The 20,301-nt window shown below is 39.8% G+C and overlaps 1 long non-coding RNA gene across 1 annotated transcript; it reads left to right on the forward strand.

Moving 5' to 3' along the window:
* Positions 1–227: 227 nt before the first annotated feature.
* Positions 228–8,709, forward strand: LOC120034567. Its single transcript, XR_005474045.1, has 4 exons — positions 228–444; positions 1,658–1,766; positions 2,314–2,357; positions 7,617–8,709. It is a non-coding gene; the product is annotated as an uncharacterized LOC120034567 (long non-coding RNA).
* The last annotated feature ends 11,592 nt before the right edge of the window (positions 8,710–20,301 follow it).

A 20,301-nucleotide genomic window follows, 5' to 3' on the forward strand; every position in this document is an offset into this window, starting at 1 on the left:
AATAAAGACAAAACACTCATTATGACTTTAAGCATGAGAGTATGCTACTACAGCAAAATCAAGGTCCATGACAGCCCTGCAGTGCTAGTTCAACCCACACCACATGAATGGCCACAGTACATAGCGCCCCTGTAAAGCTACACTAGTGGCGATGGAGGATTAAAAGGTTGAGCTCAGACCACAAACACTACTTTCTGTTTACCTCCTGCCCCTGCAACAGGGCCTTCCCCTGATCTGAGCTAATCCCACAGGCTAATCTTGCCACTAGCTTGAGAGCCACAGGAATCATTCTACTCTCCCTCAATGGGAGGAATGGTCCCAGTGTTCTAACCCAGCTGCAGTCCCAAAACGGGATACATGTGATAGGACCATGTGCACCACTACGATGGTCCTCACCACTATTGCTGTCATCCTATACAGAAAGTTCTCAAACCGAGTCGAACCGTAAGTACTCTTGTTTTTACTCTTTATCATCCTCTCCCTCTTGCTCTGGTCACGTTCACTTCTTGAGGGAAAACCTAGTTGATAATACACAGAGCCAAATGTATCTGGTCACATGTACAGGTAAGGGTGACAGATTTTGTGAAATGTATCTTGGTTGGTTCGATATATATATATGTTTTAATAGTTTTTGGTTGCTTTGTACTTACCTCTTGCATCACGGTGTTATGTCACACAGTGCATCAGAACTGTTAACGGTAGTGTATTTTGATACTGCCATGGAATTTGTGTACTGTTTGTAAGTGTTCTCATGCCCTTCATGGAAAATTACAGCAAATATCCCAATAGCACTGAATGTAAATTATTTGAACAGATATCTAATTACCAATCAAACATGAAATCAAACATTGATCAAAATGTGATTACTCTAAGGGGTAATCATCTAAATGGTAGATAAATTATGCTATATCACTGAAACTATCCTGAAAGTCATGGCTTGTCTTCCTCAAATAATACACAATCTTGATCGAACATCAAGTGGAAAGTTTCCAGGTTAGCGCTGCGGCTGCAACCTGGACTCAGGGGTAGACGTAACATAGTAAACAAAAATCTTTGACACTCACATTAGTATGATATGCTACGTTTGGTATGGTATGTATTATAATTTGTGGTGCTAAGTAGTTGCAAAGTTGTTAATTACCTAAAATGCTAAAGTTGTCCATGATGAAATTCGAACATGCAACCTTTGGGTTGGTAGACGTTCATGTTATACCTCCCTCCTTAAATAACCTTCTGTCTTATGTAACCACACAAAACACAACATATCATACTAATTTGAGTGTCCCTGACAGAGTGACTATATATTAACAAAATTGCATCTAATGTAGGGATGCATCTGAGCTCTTGAGCTCTTGCATCTGAGCTCAAAAATGCATCTGAGCTCTTGAGCAGAGGGCTGCTAATTGACTCTAAGTGCAATCCTCTCAGCCCCCCTGGCCCTGCATGACATCTCACATGGCAACAGCACATAATGTCATGTGGCTGCAGCAACATATCAAGCTCAAAAGCATGGACAAATATTCATTATCTGATTATATCAAATTAGGATCCATAGTTTTATCAGTCTTACTGACAAGTCAAGAATTGTAATGAAGCTTCAATATGTGCTAACATCAACAACACTGGATTGATGAATGTCCCTCATCTCCCATTTCAGGCACAATGTTGATGATGCCAATGAGGTGCCCTACATGAAGAGCAATGGAGTGGACCCTAAGAAATAACAACCCTCACAGCAGACGTAGCTCTAGTCTACAGTCTACATGGTACATAAAAGTAAAATAACAAGTAGCCACAGAACTGAATGCTGTCTGATATTTCAAGATGTGGAAAGGAATGCAAGAGGAGGAGGGGAAGAGAGAGGGAGGGAAAATGGAACATGTGGCAGAAGTAGAGATGCATGAAGTGAGAAGATGTATGCCCGTTCCACATTAAGCTTTCAAGTACTCACCACTACGCTGCTCCCACTAAATGATTTAGTGGCAGAACAACAATCCATCAGCTCTGTGGAAGGTTATTATAAATGCATTACCTCCCCAAGCCTACCAGTTCAATGGAGTCGTGCAGGGCCTCATAAATATGGGTCAATAAAGGAACACACACAAAAGACTCAGGATGAATGAAATAGGCTTTATTGTATTAGTGTGAACTTTCACCCTACCTGTGCGTAGAAGCTCTCAGATCTGAGGCGGGTCTTTTCAAATGAAGAGACGTGAGTTTATTCATTTATTCATAGCATGATATCTCCCTAAATGATTAATGTCCCCCCGCATGTAAGCTTTTATGCACCCTCTTTTCTCTCTTTTCTTCCAGACACGAACTGAAGACAGGTCTTCACCTTGATGGCTACACATCTGGTGAGTTCTCTCAATGGCTGCATTCTATGTCTCAAACTTAAACACCAGAAATGGAGAAGTACTACTGGATTACTACTCATTACTACTACCTGAGATCTACACAAAACCTACTGGTTTTACTACTTGATTGCTATTGAGATGTGTAGTAAACCAGTAGTGATTTATATAGTAATTTAAGTAGTAATGAGTGATACATTGAGACGTTTCACTACTGGTGAACACTACATATTTCCTATTCAAGTCAATACATAATTCTTCCTTGATGACTACTGAGCTTTTGGGTATCTGCTACTTAAACTTCTTCGGGATCGGTGTCCCTTCCACGGGACGGTTGAGCTAACATAGGCTAATGCGATTAGCATGAGGTTGTAAGTAACAAGAACATTTCCCAGGACATAGACATATCTGATACTGGCAGAAAGCTTACATTCTTGTTAATCTAACTGCACAGTCCAATTTACAGTAGCTATTACAGTGAAATAATACCATGCTATTGTTTGAGGAGCGTGCACAATTTTGAACATGAAAAGTTATTAATAAACAAATTAGGCACATTTGGGCAGTCTTAAAACAAACATTTTAATAGAAATGCAATGGTTCATTGGATCCGTCTAAAACTTTGCACTTACACTGCTGCCATCTAGTGGCCAAAATCTAAATTGCACCTGGGCTGGAATAATACATTTTGGCCTTTCTCTTGCATTTCAAAGATGGTGGTACAAAACAAATACAAAAGAATGGTTGGTTTTCCTCTGTATTATCTTGTACCAGATCTATTGTGTTATATTCTCCTACATTCCTTTCACATTTCCACAAACTTCAAAGTGTTTCCTTTCAAATGGTACCAAGAATATGCATATCCTTGCTTCAGGGCCTGAGCTACAGGCAGTTAGATTTGTGTATGCCATTTTAGGCGAAAATTGAAAAAAAGGGTCCGATCCTTTAATACCTACACATACCGACACAATTCCTACATGTTCACTATTGAATAACTATGTAATGCCTTCACATTACTGCTCTATGCCTACTCAATCCCTAATGAATAACTACTGCCATTTGTGTGTGAAGTGTTATGTCACTACTGATCACTACTGAAAAAAAAGTGGGATACATGCCAGCAAAGTCATTACACAACACAACACTAAACAATACATTAATTGCACTGAAGCAAACAGTGCCCACAAATGGCCTACATAAAGCTGTCTCAACAGCAGTCCCAACATCTTACCACTGCCACACCTGGCTATCAGCGGAGCTTAGTCTCACAGTGAAACAGTTCATTCAGCCTCATTTACTGCCTTTTAGAACAACATAGCTGATATGGCTGACTTGCCATAGCTGATATGGTTGACTTCCAAATGTGGTTTCTAATGACAATTAAGATGTACAAACTATGGCATAAGGGGACGACAAGCGGATTAGAGGCAATCCGTAATTTTGATTAAGACATTAATGAGCGAGCTAGGACGGACCTAGTCAATATAACTATTTGTTTTGCACTTTTGAAATGTACAGGGACAGAATTCAGAACATGGGCCGTTCTTACAGTGTTCTCCCTGTACCCCAAGTCAGAACCGTAGGATAAATAAAGGGGGCATATAAGCAGACAATGAAAGCTCTTACATTATTCAATGATTACATTTCTCTAAAACAGGTTATAGGCTACATGTGCACAACGAAGTAGAAGAAATTAAGAGGGGTAAATAGACCAAATTATTAGGGTGAGGCACATGGGCTACTAACATCTTACTACACAACATACACTTAGTATTACTTTCTTAGCTACAGTATAAATATCTCCCTGGCATATTACATCATTTACGCAGCAGCATACAATACCTTTTGGGCTCACCTTGTTGTGTTGTGCTCACTTGAACAGGAAGGTGGGCACGGCGGTCCTTCGTGGGCAAATTTTGTCATCAAAGTCTGGCATTCTCTGGATTTATGGTGCTTTCAAAACAACTGGGGACTCTGTAAAAAACAAGGTAGAATCATGATGACGACATTGATCTTCAGGTCATAGCTCTAGAAAAAGGCCGGATTTACAATTCCGAGTTGGATGACCGTTCAAAACTTATTTTCCCAGTCGGATCTCGTTTATTCCCGACTTCCCAGTTGTCTTGAACTCACTGATGTCAAGTTTTCGCAGTTCCGAGTTAACAGTTGTTTTGAGCGCGGCACAAATCATGCTTCATTGACAGCATGGCCAAGGTTGAATGTTTATCATTTTAAACTTGTAAAAGAGCCCCTTAATCCCAGATTTAAAAAAATATATATGATTTAACCTTTATTTAACCAGGTAGGCCAGTTGAGAACAAGTTCTGTGACCACACAGCTACTCCACTGAATAGCAGGCCGGTGATTGCTTTGCAATGGTTGCAGTTAGCCACTGTCACTGATTCCTTCCAAACCACTCGTTTTTGAATTCGTGATTTCCAACTTGTTGTGTAATGTTTATGTCCAATGGCCGATGAGCACTGATATGTTTTATCTTTACTATTTCTCTTCATATGACAAGGATTAAAAAGGATTTGCCAGTAGATTATCAACTTGATCCATGATGATGACTGCTAGCTAAGATTTTGGAAGTATGATGTTGACATGATCAGTCCAATCAAAACTACTGTACATATAACGTGATTTGAAATCATTTTACCTGTGGCCAATGACCTTGAGCCTTCTTGGATGGGCACTTCTAATGTAACTCTATGGTAGCACCCAAGGGGATATAATTTTCTAGCTCTGCCCTTAGACTTGGCAGTGATGTAGTGTCCCCATGAGTGACAGAACACTGAGCCAATCACGCTGCAACACTATTTTCTGCTGGCTTGCCCCACCACCACAGAGAGCACTGAGCCAGGCTGAAACACCTGCATTTTGAAGCTACCTTACTCATGAAAACAAAAAAGAGACCATGTTTGTATGCGGCTTTATTAACTCAATGATATTTTTTTTTTTACATTGTTTGCAAACTGATATGTAACATGTATTAATGCCAAAATAATATGCAAAACAGGCAAGCCCCACCAAATTTTTTTATATACTGTATATTTATTTATTTTACCTAAAAGTGTGGTGCTCAAAAACTGCCCTGAATGACGAATCGCCACTGATTAAATGACATATTTACACTTTTGTTAATCCCTTTGAGGCCTTGTCTTCATTCAGCTTTGACTTCTTCAGGATCAGTGGGTCCCCCATGGGACGGTTGAGCTAACGTACGTTAATGCGATTAGCATGAGGTTGTAAGTAACAAGAACATTTCCCAGGACATAGACATATCTGATTTTGGCAGAAAGCTTACATTCTTGTTAATCTAACTGCACAGTCCAATTTACAGTAGCTATTACAGTGAAATAATACCACGCTATTGTTTGAGGAGAGTGCACAGTTTTGAACTTGAAAAGTTATTAATAAACAAATTAGGCACATTTGGGCAGTCTTGATCCAAAAATGTAACATAATGCAATGGTTCCTTGGATCAGTCCAAAACTTTGCACATACACTGCTGCCATCTAGTGACCAAAATCTAAATTGCACCTGGGATGGAATAATACATTATTGCCTTTCTCTTGCATTTCAAAGATGATGGTACCAGATCTAACGTGTTATATTCTCCTATATTCCCTTCACATTTCCACAAACTTCAAAGTGTTTCCTTTCAGATGGTATCAAGAATATGCATATCCTTGCTTCAGGGCCTGAACTACAGGCAGTTAGATTTGGGTATGTCATTTAAGGTGAAAATTGGAAAAAAAGGGTCCGATCCTTAAAAGGTTTTTAACTATCTTCAGATTCTCTTTTTTGTTGCAGCCACGTTTCTCCACCACGTAATCTTTTAGAAAATAAAGACAAGCACCAGAGACAACAAAATATAAGCCATTATCAATAATTTGCTATCAGAGGTCATATAAGACAACACAGAAAAACATTTGCATACAAGCACACATACTTATTAGCTAGCATGACGAAAACAGAGGCTACATAGCTACATTCCAATGGGGCTAGCAAACAACTAGGCTAAACACAACACCGTTTTGGCTAGCAATCTTTTTGTTGTGGTAAAAAGTTTATATAAACTGCTATACAACAACATGAAACTATTCAGAAAACATAAACAAGAGTTAAACTTACAGATGGTGCCCACATAAAGGATATGAAAGACAGGATGATGAAGGATGGAAGATGATTACATTCGGAATTGTCAAAAACAGTAGCTAGCCAACAACAACCAACTACTTCCTATTTTGCCTTCATCTGCGGTTGAGAAAAGCCTGTGTAATCTGGCAATAGTGTTGAAATGACTTATTTCCTACCAACATCAAGTAGTAAAACCTATACCTGATTACTATTGAAAAGCCTGTGTAGAAAAGCTGTAGAATTTTGACTACATATTTACTACATGCATCATGTAGTAAAAAGCTCTACCTGATTACTACTGTAATCACTACTGTTTTCATGCTGAACACTACAAAACACTACTTGTGTATCTTGAGTAGTGCATCATCTACACAATCCTTACAAGTCTCTACATAGTCACTACTGCACGAATAGGTTTTGTATAATAATTCAGTAGTACTTTTTCATGAGGGCTAATTTACCCAGTGGCGTAAAGTACTTACAGTAAGTAAAAATACTTTAAAGTACTACTTAAGGAGTTTTTGAGGGTATCTGTATTTTACTTTACTATTTATATTTGACAACTTTTACTTTACTACATTCCTAAAGAAAATAGTACACTTTTTACTCCATTTTCCTTGACACCCAAAAGAACTCGTTACAATTTGAATGCTTAGCGGTACAGGAAAATGGTCCAATTCACAGACTTATCAAGAGAACGTCCCTGCCTCTGATCTGGCAGACTCACTAAACACAAATGCTTCGTTTGTAAATTATGTCTGAGTGGCGGAGTGTGCCTCTGGCTTAATATAAGGAATTTTATGTATTTTTACTTTTACTCAAGTATGACAAGTATACTTTTTCCACCACTGTACTTAAGTACATTTAAAACCAGATACTTTTAGACTTTTACTCAAGTAATATTTTACTGGGTGTCTCACTTTTACTTGAGTCATTTTCTATGAAGGTATCTTTACTTTTACTCAAGTATGACAATTGAGTAGTTTTCCACCTCTGAATGTACCACTGTTGATTGAAGCTCCTTGCTAACATGTTAACTCCTGTGCTTTGGGTATTTTTTCAGTCTAGTTTGACAGGCAAACATTCTATAACCTAAACCCCAAAATGGGTATGTTACAGACAACAGCAGCAGCTCCATCTCAGTCATCTGGAATTGATGCAGCTGGCGCCATTGTCTCTCCAGTGTTCAGAGACTGTGCATTGCCACATGAAAAGCATCCGGAATTAATAACAGGCCAGGGCAGGCCAGCACAACAAGGATCTTTTTTTATCACATCTTCAATCCCCCATCTGTTCCTCAGATCCCTCTAATGTTATTTCGGCAGAGGACAGTCCCAGGAGGCCTCCCTCCCTCCTCCTTCTTGAGGCAGGAGAATTCCACCAATCACATCTTGGTGGAGCTGAATCTACAGAACAACATCTTGGTTTATTGTGGGTTTCTTGTTTTGTAGAGTTGGACGTTTTCTTAAGGCTTAAAGAAGGCCAATGGTCAATGTAAAACTGTTGGAAAGTGTTCCGTGCCTCAAAAAACAGTAGTTTTCTTTGATTGTCATTTTTTGTCTTTCAGCAAATAGGGCTATACAGATTTGTGTCCATTGAGTAAATTATAATGGCTTTTAAAGAAGAGGCAGAACTTTCAAATTCTGCACTTTAAATGGTAGGATGTTTTTGGTAATCTTTCACATTCCTAAAGTGACCTAAATATTGTTTTTGACTGAAACAAGGAGCTATGGATAAGCAATATGTTTAAAATGAATCGCTTGAACCCATAAATATTTGACCAAATGTCAGAGAACATAAATGTCTTGTAGTGAAGATGTGTGTGCCATGGCTACTCAATCTAAAGCGCAATGGAAAGAGGCATCTGTTTTGTACCTCTCTGTCAACCCTCTCCAGTCACAATGCATTTCTATGTGATGAAAGAAAGCCTGCAATGAATCACCTCTTTCCCTACACCTTTAGCATCCCGTTGGTCCCATTGAAGGAGCAACAGTCAGAAAGAGGTGTGTTACTAGTCTGCCTATGTTCAAAACACAGCTCCAACTTTACTTTACATTTTTAAAAGCAGCTAGGTGTCACCTTAGTAAACGTCTGCCTTGAGTCAGAGCTTGGTTATGATGGTGGTTACTGGTAGGACGGTTTGTTACAGAATCGACTTTCCTTTGACATGTCATCTTACAACCTGCTTTTTCTCTCTAAAGCAAAAATGATGTCTGTTCTTTGCTCTCCCCACCTGATCAAATAAAGAGATTGGAAAAAATGTATTTAGTTTGTACATATTTTTATGGCCTTGGTTTTAATTTTCCCTTGTTGTAGGATATCTACTCCCAAATGTTGCATTGTATGTACTGCATGATGACCGTTACTGTATTACCACTTATAAGAGACCCTTCAACATGTAACATACACAGTCTGAGATATTGAATCTGTTCATGCTTGTTTTTTGAACCACTCCAAACAAGAAGAATTAAGTAGATGCCTAGGAAGATGTCATTTGACCTCATAAGGATAAAATACTGATCACAAACGTGAGCAGGTAAATATAGCTCTGCTGCTGACACAACAGCCTTGTGTTATTTACTTCCAATCTCACCAGGCGTCAACATGACAGTGGCTACTATCAAATCATTAGAGTGGCAAATGACCCCACAAATTGATTGAAGGACCTTGAAAAAGGTCCATAAAGAAGCCAAACGAGTCATGTTTTGGAAGACGCACGGCTCTCGACCTTCGCCTCTCCAAAGTCCACACGGGAGTTGCAGCGATGGGAAAAGACCCTAACTACCAATTAGATACCACGAAATTGGGGAGAAAAATGGGTACAAAAAACAACAAAAACAAGAAGAAGCCAAAGGAAAACACCTATGGTGTTACAGACAACACAATATTATCTTTGCTAATAACACCAGCTTCCTGACAATAACAAGATGTTCCTGAATAAATAGTTTGCAAATGCAGACTTTGGGAGAGGGTATAGAAGACTTTCATTACCTCTGATCTCCCCACCTCCCTCAAAACTACAAAGGGATGGCAATACCCACTAGAGATAAATGGAACAGTCGCTGTTACAACAACCATGAACAACCCAAAAAACGTGAAGCGGTGGTTAGAGGTCCCTCCATCTTCTACAAGCCTCCTCAGAGTAAGGCCTGGAGTGGAGACATCTGAAAGGGCCTTTGAGTGCTGGGGAAGTGGTCAAGGGGGAAAGTTGTTAGTAAGGCTGTTACTGTCCCACTAGACACACTCTAGTTGAATCAACGTTGTTTCCATGTTATTTCAATGAAATTACGTTGAACCAACCGCCACACCGGCAGTCACGAGTCATGACCACAGTCAAATTCCACGTGACTGTTGAGGTATATAGGCTTCTTCAAAACGGCGTGCTGGTGGTCATTAGCAGCCTACCAAACTTGCTAACGGCCAGTCGTTAATGGCCTGGTACTCAGCGCTCTGTTGTCCCGCTAATCACTCTGGCATCAATGCAAAATGCAAATGCAATTGAAAATCAAATCAAACACTTCATGAGAGCCCTGGAATTCAGAGTTTGAGCGGAATATATTGTGTTCATATAAGCCCATGTTGTACAACATTTCTACAGGCTATACTATGAAAACAGAGTTTTGATGGCCTATATTAAAAAGAGGAGGATCCCATAAGCTTTCTATAGGCGAGGCCTACTACATTGTAAAAAAATATAAATGCAACAAATGTTTTGGTCCCATGTCTCATGAGCTGAAATAAAAGATCCCAGAAATGTTCCATATTCACAAAAAGCTTATTTCTCTCAAATGTTGTGCACAAATTTGTTTACATCCCTGTTAGGGAGCATTTCTCCTTGGCCAAGATAATCCATCCATCTGACAGGGGTGGCATATCTAGAAGCTGATTAAACAGCATGATCATTACACAGGTGCACCTTGTGCTGGGGACAATAAAAGGTCACTCTAAAATGTGCAGTTTTTCCACACAACAGAATGCCACAAATGTCTCAAGTTTTCCAGGAACGTGCAATTAGCTGCAGGAATGTCCACCAGAGCCGTTGCCAGAGAATTTAATGTTAATTTCTCTACCATAAGCCGCCTCCAATGTCGTTTTAGAGAATTTGGCTGTACGTCCAACTGGCCTCACAACCGCAGACCACGTGTCACGTTCGTCGTAACATTGAAGAGAGGAGGACCAAGGCGCAGCATGATATAAATACATTCTTCTATTTATTATAATGTAATGAAGAATACTTAAACAGACTTACAAAACAACAAACGAACGTGAAACTATATAATGACAAGTGCAGACACAGGCAACTTACACATAGACAATCACCCACGACATACCCAATGAATATGGCTGCCTAAATATGGCTCCCAATCAGAGACAATGATAAACAGCTGCCTCTAATTGAGAACCAATCTAGGCAGCCATAGACATACAAACACCTAGACTAGACAAAACCCCATAAACATACAAAACCCCTAGACATGACAAAAACACCTACATTCCCCATGTCACACCCTGACCTAACTAAAATAATAAAGAAAACAAAGATAACTAAGGCCAGGGCGTGACACCACGTGTATGGTGTTGTGTGGGCAAGTGGTTTGCCGATGTCAACGTTGTGAACAGAGTGCCCCATGGTGGGTTATGGTATGGGCAGGCATAAGCTACAGACGACGAATACAATTGCATTTTATTGATGACATTTGAATGCACAGAGATGCTGTACCGTGATGAGATCCTGAGGCCCATTGTCATGCCATTCATCTGCCGCCATCACCTCATTTTTCAGCATGATAATGCATGGCCCCATATCGCAAGGATTTGAACACAATTCCTGGAAACTGAAAATGGCCCAGTTCTTCCATGGTCTGCATACTCACCAGAAATGTCACCCATTGAGTATGTTTGGGATGCTCTGCATGTTGCGTTTATATTTTTGCTCAGTAAATAATTACTACTGTCTAAATAAAAATATTCAAAATATTTCACCAGAGAGCATGACTTAGCCACACAGGATCATTAGCTTGTTTTAAAAATGTTGCTATGGATAGTTTCAAATCACAAGTGTGTAAGTCTATGCTTATTTGGGAATCACGGAATTTGGCAACATGAACGGCAATATGTTTAGCTGATTGAGATGCGTCTGTCAGTGACAAGCAACTAAAATGTGTGAAGATAATATGTATTGAGTATAATATAAAATGTTGCAACAAGAAGGAGAGGAAGGGTGGGTGGAGAAGATGTCTCTCTCCAGAATGCATGCACTCAGCTCTCTAGAATGCGCTCAGTGGTCTCCTAACAATTATTGCGCATTAATTGTTTCATTATGTGAATTGTTTGCCCTTTGATTGTTATTTTTTTTAATCAATGTCCCACTACATACAGTTGAAGTCGGAAGTTTACATACACCTCAGCTAAATACATTTAAATTCCATTTTTCACAATTCCTGACATTTAGTCCTAGTAAAAATTCCCTGTCTTAGGTCAGTTAGGATCACCACTTTATTTTAAGAATGTGAAATGTCAGAATAATAGTAGAGAGAATGATTTATTTCAGCCTTTATTTCTTTCATCACATTCCCAGTGGGTCAGAAGTTTACATGCACTCAATTAGTATTTGGTAGCATTGCCTTTAAATTGTTTAACTTGGGAAAAATGTTTTGGGTAGCCTTCCACAAGCTTCCCACAATAAATTGGGTGAATTTTGGCCCATTCCTCCTGACAGAGCTGGTGTAACTGAGTCAGGTTTGTAGGCCTCCTTGCTCGCACACACTTTTTCAGTTCTGCACACAAATGTTCTATAGGATTGAGGTCAGGGCTTTGTGATGGCCACTCCAATTCCTTGACTTTGTTGTCCTTCAGCCATTTTGCCACAACTTTAGAAGTATACTTGTGGTCATTGTCCATTTGGAAGACACATTTGCGACCAAGCTTTAACTTCCTGACTGATGTCTTGAGATGTTGCTTCAATATATCCACATAATTTTACTTCCTCATGATGCCATCTATTTTGTGAAGTGCACCAGTCCCTCCTGCAGCAAAGCACCCCCACAATATTGATGCTGCCACCCCTGTGCTTCACGGTTGGGATGGTGTTCTTCGGCTTGCAATCCTCCCCCTTTTTCCTCCAAACATAACGATGGTCATTATGGCCAAACAGTTATGTTTTTGTTTCATCAGACCAGAGGACATTTCTCCAAAAAGTACGATCTTTGTCCCCATGTGCAGTTGCAAACTGTAGTCTGGCTTTTTTATGGCGGTTTTGGAGCAGTGGCTTCTTCCTTGCTGAGCGGCCTTTCAGGTTATATCGATATAGGACTCGTTTTATTGTGGATATAGATACCTTTGTACCTGTTTTCTCCAGCATCATCACAAGGTCCTTTGCTGTTGTTCTGGGATTGCTTTGCACTTTTCGCACCAAAGTACGTTCATCTCTAGGAGACAGAACGCGTCTCCTTCCTGAGTGGTATGAAGGCTGCGTAGTCCCATGGTGTTATACTTGGTTACTATTGTTTGTACAGATCAACGTGGTACCTTCAAGCGTTTGGAAATTGCTCCCAAGGATGAACCAGACTTGTGGAGGTCTAAAAAAGAAAATCTGAGTTCTTGGCTGATTTCTTTTGATTTTCCCATGATGTCAAGCAAAGAGGCACGGAGTTTGAAGGTAGGCATTGAAATACATCCACAGGTACACCTCCAATTGACTCAAATTATGTCAAATAGCCTATCAGAAGCGTCTAAAGCCATGACATAATTTTATGGAATTTTCCAAGCTGTTTAAAGGCACAGTCAACTTAGTGTATGTAAACTTCTGACACACTGGAATTGTGATACAGTGAATTATAAGTGAAATAATCTGTCTGTAAACAATTGTTGGAAAAATGACTTGTGTCATGCACAAAGTAGATGTCCTAACCGACTTGCCAATACTATAGTTTGTTAACAAGAAATTTGTGGAGTGGTTGAAAAACAAGTTAATGACTCCAACCTAAGTGTATGTAAACTTCCGACTTCAACTCTATGTCACCAGTAGGCCTAGAAAATGTACCGTTAATCTCCAGTCATTTTGTTACATTCATTTCTGTTAATGCATGTATTAATTACAGTAATTTACCGTTCTCATTCTCGGAATGGAAACGTTGTTTGCAAAATTCACAACCTCCTACACTTGTGAGAAACAAGTTAATGTAGGAAAGTGCCCATTTGGCAATGTCTGATTTCTGATTGTCTTAACTCACCACGTCCACCCACAAATAAAATGAGATTCTCATAAAAAAATTCTTCACCTCACACAGTAAGTCAGTCTGTTTTTTTAACATCCATTGCGAATGATTTGAAATATTTTTGTTGAAACATCATTCCAACACCGCCAGCCTCCATAATCACCAAACCTTGGTATGAAAGACCATAATATCATGATCTGATGATACCATATACAGTGCATCGGAAAGTATTCAGACCCTTTGACTTTTTCCACATTTTGTTACGTTGCAGCCTTATTCTAAAATAGATTAAATTGCTTTTTTTCCTCATCAATCTACACACAATACCCCATAATGACAAAGCAAAAACAGTTTTTTAGAAAAATTTTAGAAAAACATTTACGTAAGTATTCAGAACCTTTACTCAGTACTTTGTTGAAGCACCTTTGGCAACAATTACAGCCTTGAGTCTTCTTGGGTATGAGGCTACAAGCTTGGCACATCTGTATTTGGGGTGTTTCTCCCATTCTTCTCTACAGATCCTCTCAAGCTCTGTGTCAGGTTGGATGAAGAACATTGCTGCACAGCTATTTTCAGGTCTCTCCAGAGATGTTTGACCAGGTTCAAGTCCGGGCTCTTGTTTGGCCCCTCAAGGACATTCAGAGACTTGTCCCGAAGCCACTCCTGTGGTGGGGTTGATGCCACTCCTGTGTTAGGGTTGTTGTCTTGTTGGAAGGTGAACATTCACCCTGAGATCCTGAGCGCTCTGGAGCAGGTTTTCATCAAGGATCTCTCTGTACTTTGCTCTGTTCTTTCCCTCTATCCTGACTAGTCTCCCAGTCCCTGCAGCTGAAAAACATCCCCACAGCATGATGCTCACACCACCATGCTTCACCGTAGGGATGGTGCCAGGTTTCCTCCAGACGTGACGCTTGGCATTCAGGCCAAAGAGTTCAATCTTGGTTTCATCAGACTAGAGAATCTTGTTTCTCATGGTCTGAGAGTCTTTAGGTGCCTTTTGGCAAACTCCAAGCTGGCTGTCATGTGCCTTTTACTGAAGAGTGGCTTCCGTCTGGCCACTCTGCCATAAAGGCCTGAATGGTGGAGTGCTGCAGAGATGGTTGTCCTTCTGGAAGTTTCTCCCATCTCCACAGAGGAACTCTGGTGCTCTGTCAAAGTGACCATCGGTTTCTTGGTCACCTCCCTGACCAAGGCCTTTTCCCACGATTGCTCAGTTTGGCCGGGCGGCCAGTTCTAGGAAGAGTCTTAGTGGTTTCAAACTTTTTCCATTTAAGACTGATGGAGGCCACTGTGTTCTTTGGGACCTTCAATGCTGCAGAATTGTTTTGGTGCCCTTCACCAGATCTGTGCTTATACACAATCCTGTCTCGGACAATTCCTTCGACCACATGACTTGGTTTTTGCTCTGACATGCACTGTCAACTGTGGGACCTTATATAGACAGGTGTGTGCCTTTCCAAATCATGTCCAATCAATTGAATTTACCACAGGTGGACTCCAATCAAGGTTGTAGAAACATCTCAAGGATGATCAATGGAAACAGGATTTTGAATTTTGAGTCTCATAGCAAAGGGACCCATTGTCATTATGGGGTATTGTGTGTAGAATGATGAGGATTTTTTTGTATTTAATCCATGTTAGAATAAGGCTGTAATGTAACGAATTGTGGAGAAAGTCAAGGGGTCTGAATACTTTCTGAATGCCCTGAGTCATTAAAACTGCTGTATGTCGCGAGCTCACTGGCATGTAGGAAACTGTTGCAAGTTAGTTATGGCTTCGGGCCATACCAAGTTGATGTTTTGATACAATGTGGCACTTCACTAGCAAGATAGATAGAAAGGGAGGCAGACAGTCGGAATAGAGAGATGAATGTGATTGAAAGAAACAGAATTTTCATCAAGATATTTCCTGCTGTTTTTATTTTTCGGCTTTAGGCCTATGTATTTTACTTAGTTGTATTTTACTTAGTTGACATGGAAGTTATAGGTCTACTGCTGCATTGGCCTATAGGCTATCTATGCACTAATTTCTCTAGCCGCCAATGGACCACAGTGTATCAATTTGCCCATATTTTAACTTTTAGATTTGTATAATTTTACTTCAGATTTTATGATTAACCACGTCAGAATGATTTTGAATAAAGACGACGTTATTATTGAAATTAAACTGTTCCACAAAAATGCGCATATAAAAATAATCATAACTGGCACACAGATCGGTAGAAATGGTAGGATAAATTATAAGCCTCCCCAAACTTGAAACTCAGGAGCTGCCTATGGTCTTTACTATAACACCCATAAAAAAATTATGAACGTGCAAGCATGTGCACACAGAGGAGGTCCCGTGAAAAAACGTGCCCACCTACGGAAATCAAAGGCCCGTCCAACGGATTAATTCTGGCAACGGCCCTGGTGTGCAGTCTAAATAAACAGTGCATGCATTTTTTTGCGACTTGTATCCTAGCCTATAGGCTTATATGTTTTGATCATGTTTGTATCACACCTAAAGTGTCCAAATAACCCCTGGAACAGGGTTGGAGAGCCCATAGCCTACAGAGCTTGGTGAAGCAAGACACCTGGAACAGGGTTGGAGAGCCCATAGCCTACAGAGCTTGGTGAAACAAGACTCCTGGAACAGGGTTGGAGAGCCCATAGTCTATAGAGCTTGTTGAAACATGTATTCTTATAAACCCGTATCATTAGGCAATTTCGTCTGAAAACAGAGTTTTGACTGGCCTCTATTTATGTTATGTTTTAGGAAAACAGCTAACTTCCTGCATTTCAACACAGTTTGCCATGGGGCAGAGAGAAAAATCTGCAGTTTTATAATGCTATTCTACACATATTTTCATGAGTCTGAGAAAAATGTACAGTTAAGGTAATATTCTGCTACTCTTCACATTTTGCCATGATGCTGAGAGAAAATGTTGCAGTTTTGAAGTGAAAATCTCACTTTAAAAGTTAATATTCTGTAAGCTCATACCCAAATAATGTTGACTCATCCTATACTGGTATTGGTGGCCAAAGCATGAATTTTAGAAAAAACACCCCACCTCAAACTTGTATCTCAAACAGACCATTTAAAAAATGCTTGCTATTTTCTCATAGAGGATGATGTCATCCTCCTGAGGAGGATAAACTGGCCAATCAGCAGTCTTTATTTTTATTTAACTAGGCAAGTCAGTTAAGAACACATTCTTATTTACAATGATGGCCTAGGAACAGTGGGCTAACTGCCTTCTTCAGGGGCAGAACAACTAATTTTTACCTTGTCAGCTCAGGGATTCGATCTAGCAACCTTTCAGTTACTGGCCCAACGCTCTAACCACTAGGCTACCTGGTCTACCTGCAATAATATTTTTAATGACTGGTATACGCCCACACCATTCTGTTGTTGGGACACACACACACACACGGACACACGGACACACACACACTTCATTACAACACAGAAAAGTATCAGAGCACAAGGTGAGACCCAGATGCAGACACAGGAGGCAGATGGTTGGAGTCTTAGATGTTTATTGATCCAAAAAGGGGTAGGCAAGAGAATGGTCGTGGACAGGCAAAAGGTCAAAACCAGTTCAGAGTCCAGGAGGTACAGAGTGGCAAGCAGGCTCGAGGTCAAGGCAGAAGGCAGGCGGGTAAAGAGTCCAGAAACAGGCAAGGGTCAAAACCGGGAGGACTAGCAAAAAAAGAATAGAGAGGGCCTCCCGGGTGGCGCAGTGGTCTAAAGGCACTGCATTGCAGTGCTAGCTGTGCCACCAGAAACTCTGGGTTCGAGCCCAGGCTCTGTCGCAGCCGGCCGCGAGGTCCATGGGGCGACGCACAATTGGCCTCGCGTCGTCCGGGTTAGGGAGGGTTTGGCCGGTAGGGATATCCTTGTCTCATCGCGCACTCGCGACTCCTGTGGCGGGCCGGGAGCAGTGCATGCTGACCAGGTCGCTAGGTGTACAGTGTTTCCTCCGACACATTGGTGTGGCTGCGCATCCGGATTGGATGAGGGCTGTGTTAATGAAGCAGCGGCTTGGTTGGGTTGTGTTTCGGAGGACGCATGGCTCTCGACCTTCGTCTCTCCCGAGCCCGTACGGGAGTTGTAGCGATGAGACAAGACAGTAACTACTAACAATTGGATACCACGAAAAAGGGGGTAAAAAAAGAGAATAGAGAAGGCTTGGACATATAAGACAAACTGGCACAGAGAGACAGGAAACACAGGGATAAATACACTGGCACAGAGAGACAGGAAACACAGGGATAAATACACTGGGGTAAACAAGCAACACCTGGAGGGGGTGGAGACAAACACACGGACAGGTGAAACTGATCAGGGTGTGACAGAAAAGCTGCTCTTTAATAATAATAATAATAAAAAAATTGGAAGGAAAATTATTTCACTCATATTGTAATTAATTATAAGTCATATTTCATAGAAATCTGGAAACACTGGACAGTTACTTTAAAGGTCGACTTTGGACAAAACCACAAATATAATATATAATATATATATATATATATAATATAGTTATATCAGGTCATTTAATGCTTAAAAACAAAACATGAATGAGATATTTGGCTACAGAAGTGAGATTTCTTACCAATCTCTACAGTTTCTGTGCAAAAACAAATCCTGTGAAATGACCTCAACACATACTGGAGGAGTTACTGGCTAGCTACAAGTGGCTAGCTTAGCTAATCAACTAGCTACCGCAGTCGCGAGCGCATGACCAGAATGACAAATCGATGAACCACCAAAAGCGAGACGGAAAAGCTGCTTTTAACATACCTAATTTAAAAAAAAATGTTTTAAATTATAAATGTATGTTTGAAAATTGAGAAAGGAGGAGTTCGACTGTTTTTTGTGCCCAAAGTCAACCTTTAAAGCTAATTTCCTACATTTTGCCATTGCTTATGAAGTGTTCATATGCTACCTGCAGGGCCCTAACTAAAAAAATAAAAACATTTAAAGTAATTATTGGGGGGGGGGCAAATCGACCTGTTCTGAACATTGGAGTTGCATCATGCAGCCTTAGAAATCTCTAGCCACTTTAATAATAAAAAAATAAATGTAATAAATGTATCACTAGTCACTTTAAACAATGTCACTTTATATAATGTTTACATACCCTACATTACATATCATATGTATATACTGTACTCTATACCATCTACTGCATCTTGCCAATGCCGTTCGGCCATCACTCATCCATATATTAATATGTACATATTCTTATTCATTCCTTTACACTTGTTTGTATGAGGTAGTTGTTGTGAAATTGTTAGGAATTGTTAGATATTACTACACGGTCGGAACTAGAAGCACAAGCATTTCGCTGCACTCGCATTTACATCTGCTAACCATGTGTATGTGACCAATAACATTTGATTTGATTTAGAATGTATTAGAAATCAAAACATACAGCTTAAGGTTTGTATCACAACTAAAGTTGCATAAATAATTAAGGATATAAGAGGACCTGTTTCAAATAATCACTTTGTTAACTGTGCTCAATACAGAATAGCTGCACGTGCGCACTCCCTCTGAAATCGTTTGGGAAAAATATATTTTATATTTTATTCAGCTATATTCAATTGTATTCCTCTTACTATAAAATTATATAAAATAATGTCATGGGAATTATAAGGAAACCTTGTCTGCTAAATGAACTAGTGTAGCCTACAGCCATATTGCATAGCCAGATCATGGCCTAACATAAGGACAACTCAGAATATGCTATTCTGTTCTTCTGAAAAAGGCAACATTTTCTTCATATCATAATTTTCTTTAGACCTGCCTAAAATAAATAGATTGATTGTAATGTGTAGGCTATATTAAATGGATTTGTTAAGAGTTTTTTTTATGTAGATGTTCCAAAGGTCTGCATCAGTGGCTTGTAGGCTATGTGTGGAAGCCTATGTACGCTAAATGTGTTTATGTTAATTAACGGTCAATTACCGTGAGACCGACAGTTATTTGCATGACACTTACCTTCTGACACAATTTCATGATCTCTCCTGCCCTACTTGTTAGGAGCTCAAATAGAATTGGTTTGATCCCACCTCACAAATTTAAGTGCTCTGTGTTGTTGGTGCTGGAATAGGAAGGGGACAAGATGTTTTGCATGTAACCAATAAAGTTTTCAAGATCTATAACTTTCAAATACAAAACGCAGCATCATATGATGCAAAATGCATCATACCGGCTGTATTTCGAAAGTTATATATCTTGAAAACTTGATTTCTGACATGCAAAACATTTTGGGACTGAATCAACAATGGACTAAAGAAACAAATACCAAAAGTTAGTTTTGGGTGGAGTTTTCCTTTAATTCATCTGTTCGTGCCACTGAGATTTTGTTGGGTATAGTTGATACAGTCCATCACCACCATTGACTGAATGATTAGCTATGTAGACCAATTAACAATGTTGTTATATAATCAGTTACTTCGCTTCTGTACACCAATACTGACCTGCAATTAAACACAAAGTATTTAGCTAGATAAAAACAATATTTGTTATTCTATATTCTGCTATTCTGTACAATAATATATCTTGATATCTTGAAATGTTCTAACCTGAAACGCCAC

Source organism: Salvelinus namaycush, chromosome 41, assembly GCF_016432855.1.
Source record: "Salvelinus namaycush isolate Seneca chromosome 41, SaNama_1.0, whole genome shotgun sequence".
Taxonomy (NCBI): Eukaryota; Metazoa; Chordata; class Actinopteri; order Salmoniformes; family Salmonidae; genus Salvelinus; species Salvelinus namaycush.